At 40.5% G+C, this 25,030-nt stretch overlaps 1 protein-coding gene across 3 annotated transcripts in view; it reads left to right on the forward strand.

The window, feature by feature from the left end:
- The first annotated feature begins 632 nt into the window (after positions 1-632).
- klu (zinc finger protein klumpfuss) overlaps positions 633-25,030 on the forward strand; it is a 64,930-nt gene continuing 40,532 nt past the window's right edge. Inside the window, exon 1 of one of the 3 annotated variants that reach the window (XM_085665038.1) lies at positions 633-654. The gene's annotated coding sequence lies outside the window, so the exon portion shown is untranslated. Of the gene's footprint in view, positions 655-6,862; positions 7,382-21,086; positions 22,713-25,030 lie in introns of those variants that run through there. The other 2 variants (XM_035862161.2, XM_035862151.2) reach the window with 2 other exon arrangements.

The following is a 25,030-nucleotide window of genomic DNA, read 5'->3' on the forward strand; positions in this document are numbered from 1 at the left end:
CAAGATCGACAAACCGTTTACCGTGCTGAAAGAAAAGGCACGAGGTGAAGTGCCCCGTGCACGTGAGTATTAAGTTGCAACGCGGCCTCCGCGTTACCGCAATCTGAAAAGGCTTAATTGCTCCTGGGATCGACGACGAGACACAGCTAAGGCTTAAGTCGATCTCGTTCTAGCCTTACCGATAGATCGCCCTTCGATTTTTCTTCTTTTCATCGTATAGGTGATATATATATCGAATACCACTACTTTTTCCAACCCTACGTTACGATACTCGACTTTAATTTATGTTCCCTTTCACGATCTCTCTCTCTCTCTCTCTCTCTCTATCTATCTATCTATCTATCTCTATCTCTCTCTCTCTCTCTTTTTTTAATCGTTTATGAGAAAATGTTGAGATCTGAATTTTCTTCAAATGACAGAAATAAAATGAAAGAGTAAACATTTCTATATTTCCATTTCTGTTCTAGATAAGTAAACTTTCATGGACAAAGTCAAGACACAGTCAAGGACCTATTTTGACTAGCAGATGAGCCAGACGTCTATCGAATTCAATAAGAGACTTTGCGACCCAAAGTCCCCGAAAACATCTGGCAATAGATAGTCCGAAACATCGATCATTATCAATGAACCGACGAGACTCGACCACACACCTATGTACGTAAATATCAAGTAAATCCACCTTTCGAATTTGAAACCCACCTTTCGATATTTTATTTTTATCGAAGGAATAAAAAAAGAGGGAGAGAGAGAGAGAGAAAGAGAGAGAGAAAGAGAGAGAGATATCTCGTTTCGCAAAATGACGTACCTAACTACAGCTATAACTACTTATATCTCGAGCTCGCGAATATGTTACAAAGTATGCCGAAAAAGATTGGAATACTAATGGGACGGTCGATTAATTTTCTGATGCTCTTGCGCTTCAGGTGGGTCCGGATTCGCGCGAGATTTTCACTTGGGCTCCTTGACGCGCCTTATCCTGTTTCTCTCTCTTTCTCTCTTTCACTCGGCCGTAGCCGTTAATGAAACGTCCAATTGTCACGACGCTGATTAATTGTAGGTCTATCGCCGGGGCGAGATCTCGCTTTAATTTAATTGCTATCATCGGGGTCCGTAGGAGGCCCGCTTTCAGACTTTTCTCTTTCTCATCTTCGATCCTCTCAGTTACCGGTGTACATATATATTTGTATGGATGTATATGTTAGTATGTCTGTACTCAACTCTTCGTGACGCGTTAGTTAATTAACTGAGGAAGTAACGAACTTTACTGCTTCTTACTTGTACATCGTCGTAAAGGAATTTGGATTCAAAAGTTTGCGACGGGCATAGGTCAACAAACGGAATTTTGTTCTCTTCCTTCTTGCAAAAAGGTTCCCCTCAAAGTCTAATTATTAGTCATTCTGTGGTCAGAGAATATATAGGTACCTGGACTTATATCTCAAGCCAACCGAGACCAAGAAAGATTCTATGTTATTTCTGTTGATTACATTCATTATCGAATTTAAAGTTGGTAGACCCCCTTATTTAAAAGAAACTTCGAACGTTTGCTTGCTTTATTACGGTAGGAATGAAAAACGATATTCTAAAAATTAATCGTACAATATTTCAATAATTTTCTTGACAAATAAACGTACAAAAATATTTAAATTTCTTAATTAAATAAATTGAAATATCAATGAGTGTCGAGAATAATTACTTTTCGCATACCACTTTCCGCTTACTGATATCGCAATACTATTGCTTCTGTGTTAGTGTGAAAGCAGCTCTAAATATACTATCTCTTATCTTTCATTAGCGTTACGCCCACGCACGATACGCTCAATCGTGTGTGAATGTAATCACAGAACGTAGTGTGAAAAATATTCCAGTCGCCGAAAATCTCGTAAGCTTGTTTATCGGTGTAAGCTGTAAAAAAGACGCCTTGAAAAGAGATACGAACGTAAGAATCGTCTAGAAAAAAAAAATAATAATAATAATAATAATAATAATATAAAAGAAAAGAAAAAAATCCGAAAAGAAAGAAACTCGAGATACTTATTCGTATTTATATGATCAAATACGATCGGCTTAAATGGAGATCATCAAAATAAATACAAAATATTAATTAAAAACTACTACCTATATATTAGTATATATCTGGAAATTTTCTCCAAAGTCTTTTCTCCAAAGTATCTTACTTATAGATTAAATCAATTCGTCGATTGGAAATACTCGAATAAATTTTCAAGGCGAGACGATACTACGCGTTGAAACGTTTCGCGTGGCAAACGGATTGCCGGTCGGAGATTGTCGCATTGGCCATGGCGATGGGATCAATTGCGATCAATTGTCGATGTTCTCGTTCCCTCCGCCAAAGTGGGTGGCTCACTTGGAAAAGAAAACGTGACGAAAGCACTGCGTGCTTTGACAAGGTCCAATAAATTATCTGAAAGAACGTACGACGATTAACAAAGGCAAATCTTTATGATCGAACTGAACGATTACATTTTCATCGTGGCATCGAAGAGAACGTTTATCATTACGTAAATGTTATCGAGGAAAGAAAAAATAACAAGTTCGAAGATAGACATACACACATATACGTATAACGTGTTATAGCTACGTATGTATATGTATGTTGTTAAAAGAAAATATGGTTTTTATACGGACGATATCGAGACGAAGACGATTTCAAAAAGTCCGCGGTCAATGAATGAACAAGCCAGACGCCCACACGAATATCCAAAGCAAATAACGATAATACCACGTTATCGTGGCTTATTTATAAATCGTTCGAGAAATATTCGCTTCGATGCCACCACGACTTTTTTCCTTTTCATGCGAGTGTCTTTCTCGAGGACGTTTCAAGTCACCCGATCGAATCTTTCGATATAAACATAAACACGCATACCAACGTACACATATATCTACATATATGTATATGTACATTATTTCACCGATCTCGAAACTATCATCGGAAGAGAGACTTACGTAAGAGAGACGTTCGCGGACCGCGATCATCCGTCATTTAACGCAAGAATTGTGCCGGAGTAACCGTGACACAAAGAAAAAGAGAAAAAAGAGGAAACATTCGAACCAATATCAAACCGGTTCGCACCTCTCGCCGATTATACGTACGTCGTGACGTATAATCACGGAATGGCGATCTGCGAAAGTAGTCTCGCGCACCACGCCATTGTCGCCTTTCCTTCCAAGATATATGGTAATCGAACAGGTTGCTCGACGAGCACGACCACGACAACGACAACGACGACAACGACAACGACGACTTCGACGACGACGGCGACGGCGACGTGGTGCCGAGAACGACGTGGATCCTCCAAAATAAAAGTCCTACCTGTATGCCAAGAAATCGAATCCCTCGTTTTTCTAAAAGAAAAAAAAAAAACAAATAAACAAACAAACAAAAAATAGAAAGAACAAATAAAAAAGAAATATCATCGGCGTACACGACAAGATGAAAAAGAGGAAGAAGGAAGGAATGAATGAATGAATGAATGAATGAAGAAAGGAAAGAAGGAAAGAAATCGTTAAGACGGAGCCTGGTGGTATCCTCCGAATCAATTACCACCCGTAATATACCAGTGATTAACATATTATATTTACGTAGGTATAAGTAATCGAGATCTGAGTAGGGATTTAAATAAAGAGAAGAAAGAAAGAGAGAGAGAGAGAGAGAGAGAGAGAGAGAGAAAAGGCAAATGAAAAGGAGGAGAATGTTGTTCATCTCGTCTCTTCGTTTTTCGTTTCGAAGGAAATCTTCCCGTCGTCTTTTTTCTCTCTCTCTCTCTCTCTCTCTCTCTTTCTCTTTTTCTCCTTTAGGAGACAGTCTGCTTTATACGGTCCTCCTAATTATTATCGAAGGACTTGTGCGTGGGCTCTCGATATATCGACAGGGACGAAGCTCGATATACTGCTGCCCTGGCCACTATCGATACATTAATTAAAACATCGCTGCTCGGCCGAGCCTGACAGCGCGCTCACGCCCAGCTTCGATCAACTCAATATAATGTATAATATTTTTTTTTCTTTCTCTTTCTCTTTCTTTTCCTCTACCTCTCTCTCTCTCTCTCTCTCTCTCTCTCCCTCCCTCACCCTTCCTCTCTCTCTTATCTATCTATCTTCTGTCTCGCACTTTAAATCTTCCTCCTACCAATTTTTCTCAAGCTCGCATTTTGGATTCTACAACTCGTGTTCGATGATCATACCTATCGGTCATGCAAATTAATCCTCCTAGCGTTACACCGATAACTTGTTATCCGTGAGCATTCGAAAAACGTCCGTTTAATATTACAAAACGTGATCCGGATAATGGAAGAGGTAAGGATAGAGAAAAAGAAGGATTATTTGAAGGATCGAAAGTAAACATGCTTCCTTTCGTGTTATTTGCGGTTTGTCGCGCGTACCAATATATACGAAGGGATTAAATTACAAATGAAAAGGTATATTAAATTACGAGTGTTCTTCATGAAAGGTTAAAAAGTTACGATGTATAAAAATGTTATAATCAAAAATAAAATAACGTGCTAGGGGTACGACAATCGGAATGTCCTTTCGTATACCTGTATAACTATACGTAAAATAACACATAGAAACCATTCTTCCTTTATCGTTCTCAAAAAGAAACACACGGTAGGGAATAAATTCTAACTTCCCTTTCGTACTTATACTACCACCGGGGGTTTACGTACGTGACGAGTCAGAACGTAGAAAGAGCGATAGAAAGAGTATGAAAGAGAAAAAGAGAAAGGGAAGAGGGATGTTACCGTTTCTCTCTCATCGAAAGGGGGGTTGCTTTCGAATGGGAGGAGTCCATTGGGGAGAGCAGTGAGTCGTTCAGGAGGAGGAGGAGGTGATGGAATCACGGCGTGGGAACCAAGAGGGAGGAGAGAACTCTCACTCTCACATTCTCTCTCTCTCTCTCTCTCTCTCTCTCTTTCTCTCCTTCTCTCTTTCTTTTTTTCTTTTTAGTTCTCCCTTCGTTCAGGGGGTTGAATTTTGCGACGTAGTTCAGCTTAAATCACGCGTAGTACTCAACCGCGTACAGAACCAGTGACAAGCATGAACGAACGAGCACGTACAACTTACGTGTTCTTTCTTTACTCTTTTTCTCTCTCTCCCTCTCTCTCTCTTTCTTTTCCACTTTTTTTTTGTCAACGATCGCACGATCGATCATGCGGGCACGAACCGAACCGATGAGCTTAGATCTTGTCATCTTCACATGAATTATCGACTCGATCTGAGAATACGCAATGTTCGTCAAGTCGCAGCTTTTGAACTGATAAGTTCACGATGGCACACATATTAGAACCCTGTCATTTTTTCTCTCCTTAAAACAAAAAAAAAAACAAAACAAAACAAAACAAAATATCTATTTAAAAGGAGAAACAACGTTAATAATAATCGTTAATAATAATGAAACATATGCAATCCAGAAGTTTCTTATTTTCTATACGTATGAAATATTACTTATAGAGATTTATAATTAAAATCTACCACGCTAGAGCTTACCTGAGTTCTCTCTTTTTCTCTCTGACAGTGAATTTCCCGCGTAACTACTTTCGGAACAAGGTGAATTAATCGGGGAAGCAGGATTCTGAAATAACGACGGAACGAACGAGTGAGTGAGAGAGAAAAATTGAGAGAGAAAGAGAAAAAAGGAAAGAGATAGATAGATAGACAGAGAGAGAGAGAGAGAGAGAGAGAGGGAGAGGGAGAGGGAGAGAGAAAATGAGAGAAAAGGAGACAGAAAATGAAAGAGAGAGAAAGAAGGAGAGAGAGAGAAAATGAGAGAAAGAGAGAGAGGGAGAGAGAAACGAGGGGAGGTCATCCCCTCTCCGTCCAACGCGTTCTCCCCCCTCCCATGGGGCCTCGTGTCGCGTGTCCCACCTCCCACTCCTCCTACCGCGCTAAGCCACGGGTCGAGTGCGCGCGCGCTCGCTCGCTCTCTTGCTCCCTCTCGCACTAATACTATCCTCAAAGGGAAAAAGACGTACCGACCAATATCCACGCTCCCTCGTCCAATAGTAACTGTGTATGCGTATATTTATATATGTATGTATGTATATACATATATATATATATATATATATATATATGTAACTGTGTACGTGAGTGTCGAGTGCGGTGGCGGCCGGTTGCAGCAGCAGCGATGGTACGAGAGAGAAAGAAGAGAAACTTCGTTGAATGAAGAAGAGAAAGAGGGAGCTACCGACGCGTCGAGGGTGGATGGAGGGGGTAGAAGAGGGAGAGGGAGCACGAGGTGTACGTGCAGGAGGTGCACTCACGCACGCATTCACGCACGCACGCGTGTGCTTCGCACGACCAGAAACAGAGAGAGAGAGAAAGAAAGAAAAAGAGAGAGAGAGAGAGAGAGAGAGAGAGGGACGAAGAGCAGCTTCGGAAGAGAGGACACGAGAGAAGAGACGAAGGAGAGAGAGGTGACTCTCCTCGGGGCCTTAGTCGCCGACTGTCCGCTACTACGCGCGGTGTTACACCATCATCGACCAAGTATCCTTTTCTCCTTTTTTTTTCTCTCTTTTCCTTCTTATTACTCTTTTTTTCCTACTCTTCTTCGTCTCTTCCTCCTTTGGACAAGCTTCCTCCTACGAACGTTTTCGCGTCTTTCTCTCTCTCTCTCTCTCTCTCTCTCTCTCTCTCTCTCTCTCTTTCTCTCTATCTATCTCCCTCTTTCTCTTTCTCTCTCTCTCTCTCTCACTCTTTCACTCACTCCTTCTTCTTCTTTTTCTTCCCTTGGAAGAACGTCTCGCATTGATACAACACACAACCAATACATATATCTTTCATTCTCTCTCTCTCTCTCTCTCTCTCTCTCTCTCTCTCTCTCGGAACGTACTCACACCTGTTGCTGCCGTGCTTGCTTCCGTTTTCTGCTCACCGTCGAAGGAGTCACTCGTTTTCGCCGAAGGAGTTTCGGCGCGAAAGTCGACGATCCGCTCGATGATATCATCCACCACGTGCTCGCGACACGCTACGAGTTACTACTACTAATCGGAAATATGTATTTCCGACGTTTATAACGAAGTTACTTTTGGATTTTTTTCAATCTAGATCCAGTCGATATCGATCCAGTGACAATTTCTTGAAAGTTTAAACTCTGACCTTGTGAACTGTTTATATTAAACTTATTTACCTTGAGTGTTTTATTCGTTCTTTAATATGTCGACGAACGTGAAAACACAGTGGATTAAACTTTGTGACAGATATATTACCTTAAATCTCGACAATGAAAATCCAATTATATGAAGGAATCTTGTGAAAAAGATTACGGAAATTGTAACTTGGCGTTATTTATGATACTTCGTTCGTCGCCACGATTGAACGACCGTCGACTAGTAAGATCACGCTGCCGTCTGCGCAGAAGGTGAGTATCTTTCCAAGTTTTTTTTTTTTTTAATAAACTTCTTCGAATCAATTAATAATACGTAACGATCATCGTTCGTTCCATAACGTCAATCTAAATAATAGAAATCTTTTATAAAGTTCTCGTTTAACGAGAGATATTAAAGGCGAATTTATTAATACTCAATTTACCGTTGACACACGTAGCGAAGAGAAATTTCGTAGGAAAAATTTCAATGCATGAAAAGCTCATTTGTAGAAGAACAAGATTAAAAGAAGAAAAAAAAAAAAAGAAAAAAAAGGAAAAAAACAGAAGAAAAAAGGATAAAAATGTTTAAACGAACGTCGTTCATCGCGCATAACTCGACGCATAAATGACGTTAAGTATGTACGCTTATGTATTCGAGATATCCGTGAAAGTTAGAGCGCTAATTGCTTTAAGTAAGGGGGCGCAATGTCGATTTAACGAGTGAAGACATCATTAAGAGAAACGGTTGTCCTCGCTTATCGAGAATCGTTTACCACGGGCATTGGAGTCTCGTAGGAACGATCTATCTCGCTCTCCATCGCTGTATTTATTAACCTTTCCACCGTTGACAATTAAATCACGCTTTGTTCTATTCCATTTCTCAACGACATGGCTCGTGCGCGTACACTTCGGCGAACGACGAATCGGCGTAAAGCTGTCGAGCATAGATAAGACCGTTAACTTTACGATATATCCACTCTCTCTCGAAATACATTCACTCGGGGTATAACTTTCGAATGTTCTCTCTGTGCATCATGGTTCATCGAAATACATACATACATACATACATACATACATACATACATACATACATACATACATACATACATACATACATACATACATACATACATACATACATACATACATACATACATACATACATACATACATACATACATATTTATATATATATATATTTATATGTATATATGTATATATGTATATTTATTTATAGTGCGTAGCAAGAAAATTACTTATACATAGATAAGAACATATAAGTATACGTTGAAAGGAAAGTTTGCTCCCTTAACGAATAACGATAAAGTAAAACGATAGGATCGCCAAACGATAATTGATATCGTCTAGCGTAATCGATGGTAAAAGCCAGAACTTGGGGGGTACGAATCGATGATCATACGAAGCTTCGAACGGCATTGAACTACCGTTTAAGCTCCTCGTAAAGTCGTATTAACGTGGCGTTAGGAGAACGCGTGTATCACAGTGGGGATAAAATACGAGCGATTTCGCGAGGAAGGAGAGCATCTCCGTAGGAGAAGGGTATAGTGGACTGATCGGGAACGATCGAGTTTCCTAGCTCTCTCTCTCTCTCTCTTTCTCTCTCTCTCTCTCTTTCTCTCTCTCTCTCTTTCTCTCTCTCTCTCTCTTTTTCTCTCTTTCTCTCGCCCGTTCTCCGTTGGTACGTCGAGAAAGAGCAACTGTGTAAATCACGGGCGAGTATGCGGAATAGAAAAAATCGAGAGGTGAGATAATGGCAGCACAAAGGAGATAGGAGTGATACGAGAAACGCATAATAATAGTACTTTCATAATTCACACGCAAGTGATTCAGTCACCTTCTTACGTAACGCATTGCGTGCACTCAAACGTCCTAAGAAACGAACTCGAGCGAGCTGTCTGCTTTCTTGATATACCTTCATACATACGTTTACTTTTACGATTATACGTATAGTCGAGCGTCTAAGAGGAGATGATATAAATTTTCATATTTTATTGTCAGGATCGAGCTTGAAATCGGTGAAAATTCTTCTCCGTAATAGGATAAAATAAGGTAGACGCTTTCTCCCGAAACTTTTCAACTCTGACATTACTATCCTTCCCGACTTTTTTCCATAATTATATTCGATGATCCATCGATTCGATAAAACAGTCGGACAATACAGGAATATTTGATCTGCGCGAGTACGGTTAGAATATAACAAGTAGAAAAACGTTTTCACAAGTCGGTTACTCACTCTCCCGTAGCTGGCCCAAAGAAATTCTTGACCTCGCTTCGCTCGGTAACACTCTAACCCCAGTTGGATATTCCGATTGCATAGCAAATAGTAGCCAATGTACCGGTCCCTTGCATTCGTTATATCGTTTTATGCACAACCTCTATAATCGTCTGTTCCGAGCCGTTCATTGAAACGCTACTGCACGAGCACAAAGCATACGGTTTTCAATTTTAACATGTGCAGATACCAACTCAGTGATACTGGTTCCTGGATATTCGTCGTCCGATCACGTAGAGTAAAAAAAGATACGTCGTACGATTAGATAAATTTTCTTGGCCCAGTTAGAGAAAGATTAGATGAACTATGGTATCCATTTTATTTCGATTAGTTTTTTTCTATTCGTTCGTTATTGACAATGCGGATGTAAATAAGACGATTGAAATTTGCCCGATGGATGGCAATGAATTCTTCCAAAGACTCGGGCACTTGTCTCGAGAAGAAGAAGAAGAAGAAGAAGAGGAAGAAGAAGAAGAAGAAGAAGAAGAAGAAGAAGAATGAAGTAGAAGAAGAAGTAGAAGAAGAAGTAGAAGTAGAGGAAGAAGAAAAAAAGAAGAAAATAGAAAGTGATCCATCGACGGGGAGGTTCACTTCAAAGAATCCGCGTTTGCAGTACGTCGTCGCTTGTATAAAAGGAAGAGAAGGAGTTGCGATAGCGTCTAGTAACAGACTCACCGCCGCATAGAAATTCACCATAGACGACGATATCGGCGGAACCACGAGCTTGGTATACCGGTAGCATAGCAACTAGTGGCTGGATGTTCCCGACCTTATGTACACGCCATATATCACCACACGTATACCTCTCGCGTGCCCGAACTCGTTCGTCGAAACACACCTATACACGTAGGTATTATTTCCTAGTAAGAACCTATATTCGTGACAGAAAAGAAGTTACGTGTAGGTGTATAAATATACGTAGGTACGTGGTGGCCCCTAGAACTGAGAGAGGAGACAGATGCGTAGTGCGCACGCATTTGCGTACTCGACACGCGAGCCAGCACCTCTTTTTTCTTTTCTCTCTCCTTTGCACGATCCTTACAAGAGAGAGAGAGAGAGAGAGAGAGAGAGAGAGAAAGAAAGAAAAAGAAAGAGCATAGGGCGACGTCGAGACAATCGTAGGGTTGGCACGCTTAACAACCGTTTCTTTACCATGTACTAACGCATTACTTTCGAACAACTCGTTCGAATGACTTCAAATAAAAAGAAAAAAAAGAAAAAAAAGAGAATAAAAAAAAAAAAACAAGAAAGTTCACGTTTACTCCATTTATACTTTATGAAACAATCGAAAAAAGTTATATAATTTTTGTAAATCTATTTAATTCTATAAAATTTATTATTGTTTAAATGTAATAATCTTGTATAAAAGTTCGAACGTATCTCATCAAAGATTTAGCGATCTTTCTGATAGATCGCAAAATAGATCATCACCGGAAAGGAAGTCATTCGAGCACGTGCGCTAAGAAGGGAGAGTCGCTGCTAATTCGATCTTCCAACGAGCAGCTGTTCTTCTCTCAAACTACCGTCGGTAAAAAGAAACGCGAGAAGTTAGAAGAAGCGATCCTAGTCGCGAGCCGTAAGTTAGCGAATACATACGTACAGGACAGGCAGACAGACAAACGCAGGAGAATCTGAAGAAAAAGAAAGAAAGAAGGGTCTTTCTGGCTTTTGGTCGAAAGATTACGACGATGGTAGCACGTGCCCCATTCAAGACTGGAAGGGGAGCCAGCACCACCCTCGTAACTTAAACTAAGCTAATCCTACCTCCTTACCAAAGCTATTCAAGGCATGACGAGGCAAGCTCCTTTGTAGTCTGCCTTGGATCAGAGTCCTCGTCGATTCAACAGCTTCTTTCCTTCTCTTTTTCATTACGACCACCCTCTGCTCTCTCTCTCTCTCTATCTCTATCTCTCTTACTTTTTTTTTCTTTCTTCTTCTCTTCATTCGTTCTCACTTTTTTATCACTCCATCCATCAGGAAGCTGCAACGTTCGCCCTACCTTTTAATTCCCTTGCTTTTCGACTTGGAGACTACCGATTGGAACGAATTAAAGAGAGAAAGAGAGAGAGAGAGAGAGAGAGAGAGAGAGAGAGAGAGAGAGAAGATCGTAATAAACAGAAAGATTAGGAATACTCAAACGTTATTATCGTACTTACTTTAAACTCGTTTCTCGTCTATGAGCATGAGAAATGACTTTGAAATTGGATCGGAATGGAAAAATGTTGAGAGCAACGGATAGAATGTAACGTTGTAACACGCGTGAGCAAGGGCTACCGTGGAGAGATAGAAATCATAACCAGCTCGTATTCCTATCCATATCCTCTTTCCTCTATAAAAGCCGGTAGGAAAATGTGGAAAAAGAAAATGAAAAAAAAAGAAAAGAAAAAAGGAAGAAAAGAAGTAAAAGAAAAAAAGAGAGTAAAAGAAACAAAATCAAGAAAAGATGTAAGAAGAGAGACACGAGTGGCTCGTATAGGTAGGCATCGATTTGTTAGCGTGGCTGGACACGCCGAGCAAACGATCGTCGCGTGCGTGTAGCTACTCGCGTTTGGCTTGCCTACAATAAATCAGAAGAAGTTTAGGATAGTTAGAACGTTTACACGCCCTTCGGATCCCAACGGGATTCCATTTACGAACGTCGCAAAGGATCGATTTTTGCGGGCGTCTTCTTCTTTGACTCATCGTGCGCTACGACATTAAGGAGACCCTACCGAAGGAAAAGGTCTTGAGAAAAAAGGACCACCCGTCGATTCTGTTTGGTCCATTTAAGACAGGACACAATAGTAACACGCCTTGAAATCGCTATGGACACCACCATCAGCGTGTTACTGACCATTGTCCTCCATTCTGAAATATAACCATAAAAACCGTTGGGTGTCCTTGATTCTGAAGGAAGTTAGCCAATATTTAACGAACGTGCGGATACAGGATAAGTTCAGGCGTGTGATGATCTTAATTTTCTTCGATAACATAATTAATCTAATTAATTGTTGCGACGGTAATTCGAAGAAATGAAATATTCTCGAAAACGGATATTCGAGATAATGATCATTATTCAAATACCTTCACTAACAAATTACTTCCTTCTTCTTTTTCTTTTTTTTTCTTTTCGTTTCTTTTTCTTTTTTCTTTTTTTCTTTTTTTTTCTAAGGGCTAGAGAGATGCAAGACAAGCAAATGTTCCTGAAACATTTTGCGTCGGTGCCGTTGAATGGAAGGCACTCGCGGCGCAGAACTACCGAAGAGGTGCCGCAGGCAGTGTATAGTAACAAGGCTTTATTATGGGTAGCGAAATTAAAGTGTAACGTGCAATTACGCGTCAATTCTGTCAACATACTTCGTAACGCCGTAGGACGCCTTCCATTCGTTCGGCCTAAAAGCGTCATTTACGTGATACGCGTCACCGCGAATCACAATGAGCGTCACGTTGCAATTCTTTTCTATAGACTTACGTGCATATATATATATATATATATATATATATATATATATTCGTAGAACATATGTTTCTACATTCACATCGTGCAAGACGGCTAACTAAAGTAAGTGTAGGTACACTCTGTACAATAATTTTCTCGTTCTTATAAATTTATACCAATCCTAAATATATTCGCGAAACTTATGAAATATCGATATAATCTTGATTATCGTAAGATTAAGGATATAATTTAAAAAGTCATAAACCATTGGACGACCCTTTAAAAGACACCTCGACGTCTCTTGATACATGAACCAGATACAGTAGACGGACATCGATCGTCTTTACCGTGAAGGAAGACGACCTGCTTTCGGTCTGGTTATTGCGCCCTAATACGGAAAGAACAAATTGAGAGAGTAAAGACTACAACGCACCCCCTGCAGCTTTGCCTTGCTCCCGCGCCATTGTGTATCATGGGTAGAAGCGTATGACAAAGAATGTGAGAAAGAGAGAGAGAGAGAGAGAGAGAGAGAAAGGAAGAGAGAAAATGAGAGAAAGAGAAAGAATCTGAAAGGTACATACGGCAATGCACCCACGTATAAACACATACATACGTTCTCACACGTTTCGTGTGGGGAAGCAAGCTGCAACAAGCAAACTTCGTCATAACGGTCGAGACGACGACGACGACGACGACGGAGACGACGGAGACGACGAGGAATACGGGCGACAAGACGTCCAAGCAGCCCATTATTGCATACAGACGACGATCTTTATGTGAGATCTTACACGAAGTTCCATGGGTTCCCGTGGCGCACGCCCATGACGGGGGAGAGTAAAAGAGAGAGAGAAAGAGAAGGGATGCTTACCTTGTGGTTTCGACTATTTCTCTTTCTCCCTTCTCGTCCTTCTTCAGTCAGTAATACTACCTTCTTCGTCTTATTCGCTCTATCCTTCTCCCTTCTCTTTCCCTTTCGCCGCCTCGTAAATCTCTTCGGGTGTTGAAACTTTCGACCAAGACAGGACTTTATACGAACGAGGAAGAATTACGTTCCCCGTTACCGTTTTACACGTCAGTCTATTAACTAATATTAATCATGATTGTATATTGAAATTTTTTAATAGACGATCGATAGATCGTCTTTTGTCTATCGATTATTTAACATAATTGAAATATAATCGAAATATAGTGAAATTTCGAAATTTACGTGACTTTTTAAAATCATTCCGTTTGAATGAAAAAAAAAAAAAAATGAAAGAGCAAAGAAAAAAGACAAAAAAAAAAGAAAAACAAAAAGAAGAGAAAAAAAGAAACTTCATATATTGTGGATCCATTGAAGATCAATGATATCATTTTTATTGAATAACTTATTTAAACTGATCGTATAAAAGCAAAACGTTTCGGCATTGTCGGTCTCGCGTCATTAATTTACAAATACGCGGATAGTACCCCTCTCGCTAGAGCTAGAATATCTATACGATTTAGCTGTTAAAACATAAGATTCGCGAACCCCACAGTGTTCATCAAATTCCGTGCTCCGCGATGCGTTCTCCTTGCTAGCTCGCGTCCTTCTTCGGTGATGCTGCTACCGCCGGCGTTCGTTACGGTTACGAGGAAATCTTTCTCTCTATAGGGGTCTCGTAAACGTGAGTAGCAACAGGTGGCAAAGAAAAGGTGCCATGTACGTGGGAAAAGCGTAACCAACGGATATTTCCTTTATAGGACTTTCAAGAATAATTCAACGGGTTCGTTCGATTAAAATTCTTTTTCTTTCTTTCCAATTTAAACTTTTAGAGAATTCTCGTGCGTCACGAATTCGTTAGAAGAAAGAAAGATAGAGAGAGAGAGAGAGAGAGAGAGAGAAGGAAGGGGAAAAAAAGAGAGGATAAAAAAAAATATAGCGAACCGATCGCATAAGTAGAGCATCCAGAGAAGACGCGTTAAATCAGGTCGAATCTCGTACGGCCGTGAAACGAAGAATTAATGGCTGACACGTATCGTCTTTTCTCGCTTCGATTTAAATGGTAGAGTAGGTGGCGAGCAAAGCGGTATGAGAGAATACACTACACTCGCGATTTCTCGCAAGAAGAAGTAGGCGGTATACTCGTTGATACGTGGAACCAATCGTTCGTCTCGTTTCCTTCTTCCGAGTGACTCGATCGAACGTTTCCTCTCTCGTTCAGCCTTCGCAGGTGAGAGGCAAGGTAGTCATCGGTCTTTTTAACGCTTCTCGTAGGTTGTAGGTTGCGAGCTAACTTATACATACATATATATATATATATGTGTGTGTGTGTGTGTGCGTACGTGCGTACGTGCGTACGTGCGCGCGCGCGCCTATATATATATGTATGTGTATATATATATATATATATATATATCTTTCTTTTGCTCCCTTTATCTATTTGTCTTCGTCTCTACTACTTCTCGATGCTAACCGAGCCGGTCTGAAGCCTTAGTTTCTCCCACCATTCGTTCGTTTCGAACGAGAATATCGTGAAAGAAGTTCATTAATTGGCCGACGTACGAAGTAGACGCGAAAGAAACGATATAGTCGAAGCTATGTATGTTTCTCTCTCTTTCTCTCTCTCTCTCTCTCTCTCTCTCTCTCTTTCTCTCTCTCTCTCTCTCTCTCTCTTTCTCTCTCTCTCTCTCTTCACCCCTCGAGCTGTCGAGATCCAACGAACGATGTTAGAATGGAATGGTAGGGGCAAATCCTAATGAGGAGCCCCCTACTACCATCGACTACCGACCGCCGGCGCAAAGTAAATGAGCAGGTGCCTCTGGTATGCGCCCCGCCTACGCTTTCCACTTGCTCTCTCGTCTTCTCTACGTTACTTCAACGACGTTGACTCTTCCCTCTTCTCCTCCATATCCAGATAGCATCGTGGAAAAACGGAACGTGATATATCGCCTTGCTACATCGTCTTGCATACATACTTATGTACATACATACATACATATATACATACATACATACATACATACATACATATATACATACATACATACATACATACATACATACATACATACATACATAGTTTAGTTTACGAAGAAATCGGCTTTCCATTTTCAGATTAGGACGAGCGCATTAGAATGCATTAGGTATGCTAACGTCGTAATTCGGAGCGTACGAGAAAGTATCCTACGTATGTAGTATATCTATAAGTTTTAGATCTACCAACGAGATATCAAATGGTTATCATAAAGAATGAATTACATTAAAATTTTATTAATTACCATTTATATATATATATATATACGTATACATATGTACATCGAACGTTCTCTTTGAACCTTCGACCTCGAAGCTGAGACCTTCTCAAGGCGAACGAGAAAGAAAGAGAGAGATAGAGAAAGAGAGAGAGAGAGAGAGAGAGAGAGAGAGAGAGAGAGAGAGAGAGATAACTCGCGACAGCGGTTATATCGAGAAGAGAATTCTCGGAGCTAGACTCCTCTAGTAGGGTGTATATACGTCCGCGAAGTGGTCTTCGAGACAGAGCAAATGCGAGTATTTTTTAACTCGGTCTTGTACGGCCGTGCCATGACCGGCTTGTATGTACGTACTACGTACGTGCTCTCGCGCGAACCTCGTGTTTGCTTAAAATCTTGACGCATGACCGTGCGACTCGGACGAGTCTCTGTTTTCAGGACTGGGACGAAGTCGAAGAGAAAGCTGACTTCTCTCTCGACTCTTCGTTGTCTTTGATTTTTTTCTTTTCTTTTCTTTTCTTTTCTTTTCTTTCCTTTTATCTTTCTTTTCTCTTTTTCTTCTTCTTTTCTCTCTCCGCTCCCTCACCCCCACTCCCATCCCACCCCCGCTCCTCTCAACGAAACTTACCTATATAACTTTAACGCTCATCATTCGTTATAAACCAATAAGAAAATTTTCCTTAAAAAAAAAAAAAAAAAAAAAAAAGGAGAAAGAAAAAAAAGAACAAAAAATTCATTCCTCCATTTTCGTCTAAATAAACGTTAGGTAATACGCGTAGGATTAAAACAGTCTCTCGTGCCATTTCGAAAGGAAAAGAAAAGAAAAAAAAAGAAAGGAACGAAGAGTAAAAAAAAAAAAAACCAAAAAAAGAAAAAGATAAAAAAAAGATAGAAAGAAAGGAAAAGAAAAGAAAAGAGAGAAAAAGAAAAGGAAGAATGAAAGATAAAGAAGCAAAACGTTAGAGAGGCATACGAAACGATTCTCAAGATAAAAAAAGGAGAAGCAAAGTTTGAGTTTGTTTAATATACACCTCCGCGTTTATCCGAGCGCGGTGAGTCAACGTGGCGGCTTTAAAACGCAGCGTCGAGGCTGTCGGTTCTCCATAAGAGAGAAGTCATCGGCCGTCCTTCGTTTGGCTCTCGCGGTATCGGCGACCTTAACTACGAGCGCGTCTCGTCCTTCCTCTTCACGGCTTCCTCCTTCTTCTCTTCCTTCTCTTTCTACTTATTTGAGAGAGAGAGAGAGAGAGAGAGAGAGAGAGAACGAGAGAGAGAGAGAGAGAGAGAGAGAGAGAGAGAGAGAGAAAGAGCAACGACGAGAGAACCGTCTTCGTCTCGCGGTATGTAAATACGAACAACGGAGAAGAAGGCTCTCTCTCCTCTTCGCTGGACCGACCGACAGACCGACCGACCGACCGACCGACCGACCGCGGTGCATCGTATCGTATTCTGCCGCCATTTGTCTTCGCGATCCCGGATTACGTTACCACGATGATACACGATGACATTTATTTTGGGATTTGTACGGGTCGCCGTACCATCTCTCTTTCTTTCTTTCTTTCTTTCGTTCTTTCTCTTTCATTCGATCTCTCTTTCTCTCTTTCTCTTTCTCTCTATCTCTCTCTCTCTATATCTTTCTCATCCTTTCGTCGAAAGATACGATCCTTCCACGAGTACGATTATTACGCGAGAAGGAGCCGGGGCGATCGAAGAATCGTCTATAAATTTATGTCGAAGAATGGCCGATGGACGGACGATAAATCGAGACGAGCGGTAGCCTTAATTGCTTTTACGAGCGCGTCCCTTTGAGAGTAATTTTCACTCGACGCCGTGTACCGACGAGCGACGTCTCGGATTCTTCTTTTTCTTCTTCTTCGCGTTTTCAAGGAGAGAAGAACCTTCCACTCTTCATTTTCTCTCTCTCTCTCTCTCTCTCTCTCTATATATATATATATATATATATATATATATATATATATATATAAAAAGAGAGAAAAAAAAATATATATATAGTCTTTTTCCTTTTTATTATAATAATTATTGGACATAGGTATTTTTTTTTCTTTTGGCTTTTCTTCTTCTTTTTCTTGTTTCTTTTTTCTTTTTTTTTTCTTCTTCTTCTTCCTCTTCTTCTTCTTAATGTTATTACAATCTACGAACTAAGAAGAGAAGAAGATCGATCGCGTGAAAATCATATAAACGCAGATGTTGTATCAAGGTAAAATGGGCAGGCCCGCGGTGGCATCGGCCAAGATACGTAAAAAGGGAGCGCGTGGCAAAGATCAAACAGCTGGATCATCTCGTGCGTGCGCGCCTTTAGGTAAGGATCTCTTTCTTACGGGGGAAAAAAAAAAAGGTGGGTACTGGCCTCGACCCAGGTGCAAACCGTCGTAAGCTTCGTCGTAAGGGCGTGCGTAACAATGCGCGCGAGCGCACGTGCGTGGAATACTCTATGCACATAGATCAATATGTAACCCGTCCAAGAAAGAACTTAATCAGATGTAGGGAGTCATTTTCTTTTTTTACTTTTTCTTTTTTTTTTTTTTATTCTTTTTTTTTCGTTTTTGATAACATCCAACTAGATATTGTATTGATATTATAAATTATTTTCCATTCCTTTTTTTCTTTTTTTATTTTCTTCCTGCGATCTCTGGTGGAAAATTCTGCAACAAAAAAAAAAACGAAAGAGAGAGAGAGAAACGAAGAAAAAAGAAAAAGAGAGAAAAAAGAAGAAGAAATGAAAATAATTTCTAGAACGAAGAAATAAATTATGAATGATGATAAATGTGATTTTTCATGATAACAGAATGTTCTGTAATGGAATGTTGATTAACAAATGATGAATTTATATAGAGAAAATAAAGAAATAAAAAGAAAAGAAGAAAAAAATTTTGAAGGAGAAATGTATAAGTGCACGGAGTCCCGTAATTGTCTTTTTTTGTAACTAGAGATGACACGATGCGTGGGTATCCTAAAGAAAGAGAAAGAGAGAGAGAAAGAGAGAGACAGAGAGAGAGAGAGAGAGAGACTCGTTTCGAAAGTGCAACGGGTTCCTAGGAGGAGGCGTCATCCCGACTGCCAGGCTCATTAAGGCTAATGACGCGGATCGCGCAATTATTCCAATAAGAGGTGGCCCACCGCTAAGTTCGAACCGAACCTATCAATTTGTTATAATTATAACGGCGATATACGCTCTCATCTACCTCTGTACGCACTTACCAAATTACACGTCTCGATTCTACGAACGTCATGTGAGCGTAAAAGCCTACGGTCGAAGTTCTTTCACGTTCGTCGTTCCTTTCACAGGGGCGAGGGGGAGGAGGATAGGAGGGAAAAGAAGAGGGGAAAAAAAAAGAAAAAAGAAAATGAAAAAGGATAAAAAGGAAAGAAAAAAAAAATATGCCCTGAAAATAGCTTTCTCTTAACGATAATCTCCATTGAACTTTTTCCAATTTTTCAACTACAAATGAGAATCGATTATCGTTGAATAATTATAAGAATGATGAATGGGACGATAGTGATAGAAACTTTTCGACGTTAATGCGAAAGATTTTGTCGTATTTGCTTGTGTATGTTCTAACGTAGATTGCATCGATATATACGCGGATGGCACTCCCAGTATATAAACAAAACTCGAGGATCACCGTTCCTCCTGAGGAAAAGGAGTAAAAGAAGGAGGAAATATAGGAACTTAATATATTCATGGCACGCGAATGCCTAAAATAAATCGTCTTAAGTATTCACGCACTTTACGGTTCTCCATCTGGCATTAGAAGACCGATGACGCGGCGAGGCTTTCGTAAAAAAATAAGAAAAAAGAAAAAAAAAAAAAAAAAAAAGTAAATACGAGCGTCTCGAAAAAATTCAAACGGTCGAGCGACCACTTAGCGAGTACTCTCGAGCCGGCGGACACGTGTCCAAAGCGTGGCCGTAGGCGCGACCACGTGTCAACACCAGGAGAAGGAAAGGCTTGCGGAGAAAAGTTCTTGGAAAAAGAAAGCGCATCGACCCTTTACCGTATAGAAAAAAAAAAAAAAAGAAAGAAAAAAGGAAAGAAACCAATCCATGGATATCCTCGGATAGAAATAAAAAGATATTTCTATTTATATATGACCGAATCGATGTTTGCGTATTTAATATATCGAGAAATGGAAGAGATAAATATGAAAAGTAAAGAGAGAGAGAAAAAAAGAAAAATAGTTCTATCAGGCGAAGAAGGGTAAGAGCTTAACAGAGTTTGCGCGCGCACGTAAGCTCCAACACCCTTGGCGCGTGGGCAGTGCTACGGAGGAAAGGCAGTATAAGAGACCTTCCCTCGCACGTTTGGTCACTCTTTCAAGAGAGACACCTACGTAAGAGAGTATACTCTCGGGCGTGCATAAAAGAGAAGAAGAAGAAGAAGAAAGAACGAGAAGAGAGACGAAGAAAGCAAGTAGACTTGAGCGAGAACGAGTGAGGTCGCGCGCGCGCGCCGGTAAAAACGGCGCGAGGTGGCCGGTCGCGTGCAAGAAGGTAGGGGGAAATAGGCGTGGTTCGCGGTGCACGTCCGTAGTCGTACTAACGCGAGACGGGCTCGTCGTGCGCCCACCTCGAGAGGGCTCGCCGGGGCTCGCGCGAAGGGGGACGAGACTGCCCGAAGAAAGCCGAATAGTGGGGGTAAGCGGCACGGGCTCTCTTAGTGGAATGGTGGGGATGAACGAAGCTACGATCAACTCCACACATTGAAGACGAACCACATGGATGAAGGCAACGGGTCTCTCAAAGTTCACGCACACGAAAATCCCACTGTGGACGCGGCCTGCGCACGTGTAAGGATTTTACATGTGAGAGCGAGCGAGAGATGTAGAAAGAAAAAGAGAGAACGAGGAGAGATAGAAACAGAAACAGAGAGAGAGAGAGAGAGAGAGAGAGAGAAAAGAGAGATAGTAGGAGAGAAGAAAGAGAGAAAGAGAGGAGGGATGGAGAGTGATGCCGAAGAAGGAATAAGGGAGAAGGGGGAAGCGATGTAGAAGGTAGAGGGGGTAACCGAACGCGGCCGAAGGTGAAACCCGCGAGCCGAGCTCGACTCGCAGTCGGCGCGAGACCGCGCTACTGGAAGGGTCGTTGTTATCGTTGACGTTACTATTATTTGTTATTGTTCTTCTTCTTCTATCGTGTCGCGTATATGCACGCACGAATCTTTTCTTATCGATACGAACACATCACTACCTTTTACTAAACTAATTTTCCTTCTTATTTTCCTCCTTTTCCTCTTGCATCTCTTTCTCTTCGACCTCCTCCTTCTCCTCCTCCTTCTCCTCCTCCTCCTTCTCCTCTTTATCCTCTCGCTCGCGACGCGAACTCGATAACGAGAGAAAAAAGAAGAAAAAAAAGAAGAGGAAGAAAGAAGGGTTGATACTTTTGCTCGATCAACCTCCCACCATCGAATCTTTTTCTCCTCCTTCTCCTCCTCCTCCCTTTCGTCTTCCTCCTACTCTCCCTCTCTGAAGAATCTCCTCCCCCTTCCCCTCACTCTCTCTTTCTCGTTCTTCACTACCACCACCACCACCATCACCACCACCTCCTCCACCTTCACCTCCACGTCCACCTCCGTTCGTATGTTCGTCGCTGGTTTCTCGCGCGCGCGAACAGACAAACGTCGCCGAGGCACTCTCGCTCCATCGTACTACCATAGTTAGCCCCAAGGAAGAAGAGGATAGGAGGAAGACGAAGAAGTTGGATCTCGAGTCTGTGATATCTCTTGATATACGTGCCTCTCTCTCCCCCGTCCACCCTAATATCTATATATACTCTTGTCTTTTTACTCTCTGCCCTTTACAATACTCGCTCGTCCTTTTCTACTTGCACTCGCCAGAAGTTTTACGCAAGAAGAGGGTAGCTCTACTCGCGTAGTCGTTGGTGGCGAAAGAAAAAGAAAAAAAAAAGAAAAAAAGGGAATGAAAGTTTAGCGTTTTTTCCCTGTTTAATGTGACGAACCAGTGTTCTTTGCGTTGCTCCTAGAAGTGACAAAAATTTGTCTGAAAGAAATAAAAAGGAAAGAAGAAAGAAGACGTGACACAAGAAAAGAAAGAAAGAAAGAGAGAGAGGGAAAACGTGTATCGTGTGTGTGCGTGCGTGTGCAACTAATTATATATACACATATATATATATATACACACGTATATATACATTTAAATGAAGTGAAACGAGCGAGTCTTCTTTGTTGTTATTGTTATTTGTTGTTTCCACTTTTTATTCTTGCGGCGACAAGCAGAAAGGATCATAGTGGAGGACGTTGCTCGATTGCCATTTGATCGAAATTTGCTCTCTCTCTCTCTCTCTCTCTCTCTCTCCTTTCTCGTTCATCATACATACATCGTGCCCGATAGCTGTGATAATACTCTCGAAGGATACTACAAATTTACACTACGACTTACGCTTTTCTTCTATGATACACAACGCGTCGTTCAGTGCCTGTTCTATTGCTGTGATCGCGTGACATTATTATTGTTGTTATTGTTGGATCAACGTGTACTGAGGAACGTCGACGTCTTCCAGCTCAAAGGATCGGAAAAGAAAAGGAGGAAGAATAGAAGGAGAAGAAGAAGAAGAAGAAGAAGAAGAAGGAGAAACGTTTTCAGAATCGGAAGGAACTGAATATCGAAGGGAACGAATGCTCAAGATCCTTTAAAATTCGACCGGTAAGCTGCAAATTGTCATCGTCATCGTCTCATGATCGGTCGTCGAATTCTTTTTTTATCTTCTGTTTCTCTCTCTTTTTTTTTTTTTTTTGGGTCTTTATTTGCTTGTAAACCTCAAAACAATTAGGAATCCGAGATAACAATCGATACCAATTATTAATCGTTATCTTCGACAAAAAAAAAACACAAAAAAAACAAAAAAAGAAAAAAAAGAAAAAAAGAAAATCACAAAAAGTAACTTACAGATATTTTATGATATCAATATTTAATCAGATCAGCGAATCTTTTTGTTAGATTTCCGTAGACTATACTTAAGAAATTGCGTGTTTCGTCGTGTTATCATCAAGTGGAAAGTGGAACGGCTTAATCTACGATACACCTTCAAAGAACGATATTATCGATAGGAATTGAGACCTTGTCGAGATTACGTCGTTAAATTGATTAATCCCGCCGCATTTAGCTTTAGCCTTGCTTTGGCGATGTTGTCATTTCTCGATGTTGTCATCTAAGAAGGGACACTCGAAATCTATGGTCCATAGAACGCGATAATAAATAATAAATAATGATAATAATAATAATAATAACAATAATAATAATAATAATAATAATAATAATAACGATAAAAAAATATTTTAATTTGGAATGGTATTTATCAATATTTTTTTTTCTTTCCTTTTTTTTTTTCTTCTAAAATGTCGTCGATTTTTTTTCTCTCTCTTTCTCTTTTCCTTTCTCTTTCTTTTTCCTTTTTTTTTTTTTTTTTTTTTCAAGAATTCTTTTACATTCATCGAGACAACAGCGTGTGTTGTATTGAGGAAGGAGAGTAAGGAGAATTTATATTCGTAGAAATTTAAATTGAGTAGAAACGTTAGATTGAATACATCGTCTTCAAATTACGAGAATTGTCGGTTGCTTTCTTCTGAGAGAAAAAGAGTGTAGGGGGTGGTAGGGGGAGAGAGAATCAGCGAGAGAAAGAGAGGGTGTATTGTGGTAGGGGGAGAGAGCTAAAGAAAGGGAAAGAGAGAGACGTAGCAGGAGAAAAGAAAGAAAAAGGAAGTGTTCTTCTCTCACGAAGTGAAGAGAAAAATGTGTCTCGCCGAGGTATCGGCTAATATCAAAGGCTTTCTCCCATCGGGAACCCTCGTTGACAGAAGAGTGCGTTTATAATCGATGTTGGATAAAGAGTCGCGTGTATATATATATGTACACCATATATACATATACATACACACATGTGTTTATATATGTGTGTGTGTGTGTGTGTGTGTGTATGTGTGTGTGTGTATGTATATACTTATGTCGTAGATGATCACGTGCGAGGGCGGCTTTTAATAATGGCATATGCGCGAACCGTTCAACCGAGCGTCGCGACGCTCAGCGTCGGAAGTGGAGCGAACACGAACAAAGTGGGAAGCTAACGTATATACATGTCTTTGTACATGTGCGTGTGTATTATATATTTCTGTGTGTTGGTCGCCTATATTCCCGTTGCCGCTTAGTATCATTGTCGTTGTCGTCATCGTCATCGTCGTCATTGTTATCGTTGTCGATGGGTGATCACATCACCGATCGAATCCCTTTTCACGCTCTTTCTCTCCCTTTTTTCTCCCTCTTTCTCTCTCTCTCTCTCTTTCTTTCTTTTTCTTTTTCACGCTCGACCTTTTCGTTCGTGAGATAAACTCGTCTCGTTTTATCGGATTTCTAACGGGCCGCGTGCGCTTTGCAATATATCAAAAATTACGGATCGACGAGATGTTTATAGCTAAAGGGACAAAGAAAAAGGAAAAGGATAAAGAAAGAGAGGAAAAGAGAACAAACAAACGAAAACAAACAAACAAAAAAATAAATAGAATCTTTTGAGTTTGGTACTTTTCGTCATTATTACTTCTTTGACATTTATTATGCACATATGCATGTATGTTGTATGTATTAAACAATTCCATTGCGATAATCGTCGATTGTTTTGCGGAAGTTGCGTCTAGACTATAGTAATTCAATTGTTTATTTTCTTTTCTTTCCTCTTATCTTTTTTTCCTTTTCTTTTTTTCTCCCTCTCTCTCTGTCTCTTTATTTTTCCGGATATTCAAAAGTAAACCAAAGATCTATCATATTTCTCGGGACAATTCAATTGTATTGAGAAATTTGTTGATTTCTTTCGTTCCCTCCCCCCCTCCACCCTTCCCCTATCCCTCTCCCCTTGCTTTCTTTCCGGTGGTGAGATCACGTAGTAGGAGGATGGTTTTCACAGATCGAAAACGGACGTGCCTCGTGGCTGGCGCTCATTTCTTCTCGAAAATCAGCCACGTAGAACGATCTAC

Source organism: Vespa mandarinia, chromosome 2 (assembly GCF_050613455.1).
Source record: "Vespa mandarinia isolate Hongniang chromosome 2, ASM5061345v1, whole genome shotgun sequence".
Taxonomy (NCBI): domain Eukaryota; kingdom Metazoa; phylum Arthropoda; class Insecta; order Hymenoptera; family Vespidae; genus Vespa; species Vespa mandarinia.